Raw genomic sequence first — 6,000 nt, 5'->3', positions numbered from 1 at the left:
TATGGGTATATGAATTGGGGTTTTGGCTTTAAAAGATTGCTCTACAGCAAAAATGAGTAATATGGAAATAGGTATCAAGTGATAACATTTATATAACCCAGTGGAATTGCTTGTCAGCTCTAGGAGAGAGGAGAGAATGAAAATGAATCATGTAAACATGGAAAAATATTAAAAAAATAAAATGAGGTCTAAGACAAAGGAGAGAAACTTAGAATGAATAAACATGTAATGGAAATAATTAGATAAAAAAATCTCTCTGTGGTACCACATTTGAATGAGGAATATTATATGATTGAAGTTGATGGATGCATAAGTGACTATTGTTATGTTCACATCCTGGGAAATGATGGATGCCACCTTGAATGACAGGGGAGGCAGTTGGAAGGCATAGAATGTTCCTAGATGCTGTGAGCCAGGGGCAAACGTCAGTTGGCCTGGCAGTATAAATTCCCCTGACAGCCACTTGAAGGGGTCTTTGGTCTTTTGGTCTTTGGGCTCTGGGTGGTGAAGGGAGGCTGGGAGGTCTATGAAGAAGAGGGTAGGAAGAATTTGAATATTTCCTGAAGAGCTAGTGAATCACCAAACACTGATGGTGAGAAAGCTGAGAGAATAAGATCACCAACACAGCTGCATCAACAGCAGTCTCTATTCTCTGGCTTGGCTGTGGGCAGGCTGGGCCAGAGGGGCAGTGGAGAATAAAGCTCCAGCTTACTAGATCAATAGCCTCCAGTCTTGATTGTCAACTAGTTAAAGATATTAGACTGACAGGGTCTCCAATCCCCATTCCTTATCCTGTTTATCCTTTCCCTGATTATAGATTATAGATAAAGAGAGTTTAACAAGTACCTTCTTGAGTGGTCTCTATATCACGACCCTTGGGGAGGGAGCCAACGCAGTCAGATATCAAACATGATCCAAGGCAAATCAAAGCCCTATAATAATTTGTCCAACACCAGGTGGGACCTGAAAGGGTTACCCATCCACCTAACCTTTCAGGGTCCTCCCTAGGCAACTGTTTGAGAAAAGGGGACATTATAACAACTATCAAAGGTGATCGGGTTGGTGTTCCTCCATCATCTACAACTAGGGAGAATACATAGATACATTCACACCACTGTATATCTATATCTCCTTAGGCCCTTTTTGTTATAACACCATTGATAATAGTATTCAGACATTCTCCCTAGCAGTATGACAAAGATATATCACATACAAAAATTAGTCAATAAAGCTAAAATTTTTAAGTGGAAATAGACCCTGTTTTAAGGGCAGCATATTCAGCGGACCTACCTTTCCCTATTTCAAATGGAATTATCTTATTTATAATGGTATATTTCCTAAAATATGATTAGTGCTTTGCCCATTGACCACCCTTTTCCTTTATTTGTAGTCAGAAGCTATAATTTAACAATGTAAGGAATACTTGGCAAAAAATTTACTCTTCCAAGGCAAATTGACAGTTTTCTATAACTCTGTGGGGTGCCAAGGTAAAATCTTCTGTTTAGGATCACAATCAATCTGCATTAGTCAGAATTTGAACTCTGGTCTTGATACTGAGGACAGCTCTCTATCCACTACATCATACTGTCTCTATTAGAAGTTTTACAAAACTTCTCTTGTTACTGTGCAAGATAGGCTTTATTCTATTATACAGTCAATTTAAACAGGAGATGCCACTGTTTTCTAAAGTACATGAGTTCACACAGTTTGAAAGCTTGTTTTTCATGGGGATTTAGAGCTCATTTTGCTCCTAATCTTTTTAAATGGACCATGCATTCAAGATAATATGCAGTCAAGATAAGAGTCTTATTATTAGGAGAGCCCATATTTGGTGCCAAATTCTGATGCATGTTAATTCTTATTATAAGAGAAAATTGTCAGCATTTCTAGTTGCTTTTAAGAGCAGATCACTCTTCCTCACAATGTCCTGTAGATTTTTTTTGGGCCCATGGAAGAGCTCTATGCTTAAATCTTCCAGTAAAAAGACTTGCTAATAGAGGTCCCAATATTTTCCCAAGAAAAAAGGAATAATTGCCTACTCAATGCTGTTTCTCCAAGCTAACTTCATTTCTTTTAGTTTCTTTCTTGTCTTTCACTTAACAGGTACTAGTAAGCTAATCACGTTTTGTTTTACTTTGTTTTCCAATATGCCACTGTATTCTTGTGAGGAAAATCCAGTAAGATGGTACAATAAAAACATTAGTAAGAGTAAATCTGAGGACTTATACTTTAATTTAAAGAAATTTTACCTGATTAAAGACAGAAAATTTTGACTTCATGTAATTAAAGCTAAATATAATTTTAGAATATATTGGATAAAATTTAGTTTCGTTCATTTGCAAAGAAAGTCAAAGATAAACTGAGCTTTGCCAGACTGCTTATGAATTATTGTGTTCAATCCTTGACTCAGTATTTTGAAAGAACATTAACAAAATGAAGCACATGTACAGGTGGGTGACCAGAATGATTAAGGGACTCATTTTGGGAAGGATGAAGGAACAGACGAGACAAGAAAAGCATAGACAAGAAAAGATTTAGGAAGGAGTTACAAGTTCTTTTTCAAATGTTAGGAAGGTGATTAGGTGATAGATTTAATCTTTGCTGCTCTAGAATAAATAGCAGATATCAATGCATAGAAACTACATAATTAAGTGGGAGACTTCAGTTTAATTTATTTATTTATTTATTTATTTATTTTAATTTTAAACCCTTTACTTCTGGGTATTGTCTCATAGGTGGAAGATTGGTAAGGGTAGGCAATGGGGGTCAAGTGACTTGCCCAGGGTCACACAGCTGGGAAGTGGCTGAGGCGGGATTTGAACCTAGGACCTCCTGTCTCTAGGCCTGGCTCTCAATCCACTGAGCTACCCAGCTGCCCTTCAGTTTAATTTACAGAAGTATTTTTTAACTGTGTTGTCCAACAGTGGAATATATTTCTAGTGACATAGGTTACAGTTTTCATTGAAAGTCTTCAACGACCACATATAAAGTCAGCTATAATTTATTAAAGTTTGCACTAGGTAATTTTTAAGGTCCTTCCCAAACTAAGGTTACATCTCTGCATTTCCTAGCTCTTGACTCCATCATAAATAAGCAGAGAGAACATGAGCCAAACCAATCAGAACTGTGAGACAGAATTCTTCCTCTTGAGTGTTCCTGATGATTCTCAGACTCAGCTGCTGCCTTTTGCATTGTTCCTGGCAATCTACCTGGGAACCATACTTGGAACCTGGTCCTCACATCCTTGGTTCTGCTTGACTCATAACTCCATACACCCATGTATTTTTTTCTATGTAATTATCTCTTGCTTATCTCTGCTTCTCAACTATTACTCTTCTCCAAATCCTAATCCTCATATTGCCTAGAAGGAAACTAATTTCTTTCATAGGTTGAATAGTTCAACTGCTTTATATCCCATTCTTTAGATCTACATAGTGTTTGTTATTAGATCTTATGTCCTGTGATTGCTATCTGAAAATCTATGACCACATGCACTATCCCTTCCTAATGACATGGAGGGTGTGTGGCTTCTTAGCTTTAGGGTATTGATCTAGTGACCTTGTTTTATCCTTTGTGGACAGCATTCACACTCCTTCTCCCTTACCAAAGAGACAATAGAAATGCTCATTTTATTTGTGCACTCCTAGCACTTCTGGTTGTAGCATCTGCAGACACATAGTTTAGTGATGGTTGTTTTCTTGATGGGTGTTTTTGTGCTTTTATCTGTGATCAATGTCTCATATATGTGTGTTGTAGTATTTGTGATTAGGATGAAGACAGCTTCAGGGAGACTCAAGGCCTTCTCTACCTGTGCCTCCTACCTCATTATGGTCATCATTTTTTATGGATAAGCAGTCATCAGCTTTATGACACCCTGGTCTTCAAAGGAACTAGGGAATATAGTATATGTGTTCTTTGAGGTGATAAACCCTATATACTCCATCCCCTCATATATAACTTGAAGAACAAGGACATAAAGAGGTCATTTAAGTATCTAGCCAAAAGGAAACAAATCTTCAGACCTTGGCTCTCTCACCTGTCATTGAATTTTATATTATTATTTATATTATATTTCTCTTGCAACCCTAGTCTTCAGACCCTTGGAACAATTGGTTTCTCATAACCTGTGTTAGAGATCTGCATTAGATATTTCTATTATAATTTAATCATCCATAGAATGGCTACATATTGTGTACTTGTCATAAGTAGAAGGGAGAGATGTAGATATGATACATTTTTATTTGTAGAGAATTGAGTAGAATTATGCTAATTTGGAGTACTCAAGAAATAATCTTTTTAGTATGGCATTATTACAGCCACTAAAAATCCTGCACTGAACTTCAGTGAACTTTAAACTCACAGAGATAAATATGTAAAGATTCTTAAGAAAAAGAAGAGATAGTCAAGCCTTTGGAAGGCTAGGGAGGAGCTCCACTCATATTAGAACCCAACGCAATCTAACTTGATATGAGATTACATAGAAATACAGTATTCAAAATGGATAAGATCATAGTGCCATTTAGATATACTATATCTGTAAGACTATGTTCTCTACTGGATACAACTATCTTATTGTTATTTTGCAATACTTTTTGCATTTTTGATAACCTACATTTCTGTATATATCTTTTCTTTCTCCTCTATACATTGGGTCATATCTTGTAACAAAGTGAAATAAAAAAATATTTCAAATTAACACTACAATGATATTTGTTATTATCTGAACATTTCAAACCTGTAGTTTCATGTTTGGGACAAGGGAGGGAAGGTCATTTTCTCATAATTATCAAGCAGTAATATCCTTTTTTGCTTTTTTTTACATCATTGTAATCAAAGGCTATATTATTTTGATGACTCTGCTTATTGAACTTTGTGCCTGTGCACATAGATCTTTCTAGTGTTTATGAATTTATGTTTGTTATTTCCCATGGCAAAGTAATCTTCCACTATATCCATGAAACAATTTGCTGAACTATTACTATCAGTGGAAATTTACCTTTTCCTGTTCTTTCATGCCAAAAAAATGCTGCTATAAATGTTTAAAAATGGATAGATAATAATATTAATAGTGTTTAAAAATATTCCTGTATTTTGCTCTCTTGAGGAAATATAACTAACTCTAAAATCTCAGGATCCATGTATACAGACCTTTGAAAATAAATTTTTATTTGTAATTCTTATTTCTTAAGGTAATTTTCATTGCTAATAAATCAATTGTCATGAGAAGTTTAAAAGAATATAGAAAATATCTTAGCCAGAAAACACTTGACCTTTTTGCAAAGAAGAAGCTGAGGGTAATATCAGTTTAGAATATCACCACATTTGAAAAATCTTATGTGGAATTTATGTGAGGTATAATAAGCAATATTACCTCATAAAATGGTGAAAAAGGAGGGGAAAATAATGGATAAACTTAGCAAGCGATGCAACAAGTATAAATTAATCATAATTAAGGCATTTGAGAATGAAACTAGAAGGAGGACACCAAGACCAACACAAAATGAATTTATAAAAATTATTATACCAAACTCTTCTTTAATGACAATATATCATATTTACCTAACATTGAGATACATGTCTGTCCTAGATCCTGAGGTACTGCAAGAGGAAGTGGAGATGGCACTAGAAAAAGATGGTAAGAACAGCTGAATTAAACCAAATATATTCCAGGGAGGTTTATGTTGGAGGTGATAAAATTTGGAAGTCCAAGGGAACAATTCTCAAAATATCTATAAGGTAAAAGAATGTCAGTTCATGAAAAAGGTGTTGGACCTTATTACTATAAAAATATGATAAATACATATCAATAATTACTTACTAATAGGCCTCCTTTTCCCATTTCTATGAAATTATTACTATATTACGCATGCAGGCTGGTAATTTTTGTTGAAAGAATGGCTAGGGAACTCATGATTTTGTAAACAATATTCTGTAGTAGAATACAACTTTGTTCTCACAAAATTTGCTAAGAATTATAAAAATACAAAATCTCCTTAGACT

The 6,000-nt window shown here is 35.0% G+C and overlaps 1 pseudogene; it reads left to right on the top strand.

Annotated features, from left to right (window-relative positions):
* The first annotated feature begins 3,104 nt into the window (after positions 1 to 3,104).
* Positions 3,105 to 4,123, top strand: LOC123233685 (annotated as a pseudogene).
* Positions 4,124 to 6,000: the final 1,877 nt, after the last annotated feature.

The sequence above is a fragment of the Gracilinanus agilis genome, chromosome 2 (genome assembly GCF_016433145.1).
Source record: "Gracilinanus agilis isolate LMUSP501 chromosome 2, AgileGrace, whole genome shotgun sequence".
Classification (NCBI taxonomy): Eukaryota; Metazoa; Chordata; class Mammalia; order Didelphimorphia; family Didelphidae; genus Gracilinanus; species Gracilinanus agilis.
This window is presented reverse-complemented; position numbering and strand designations above follow the sequence as displayed.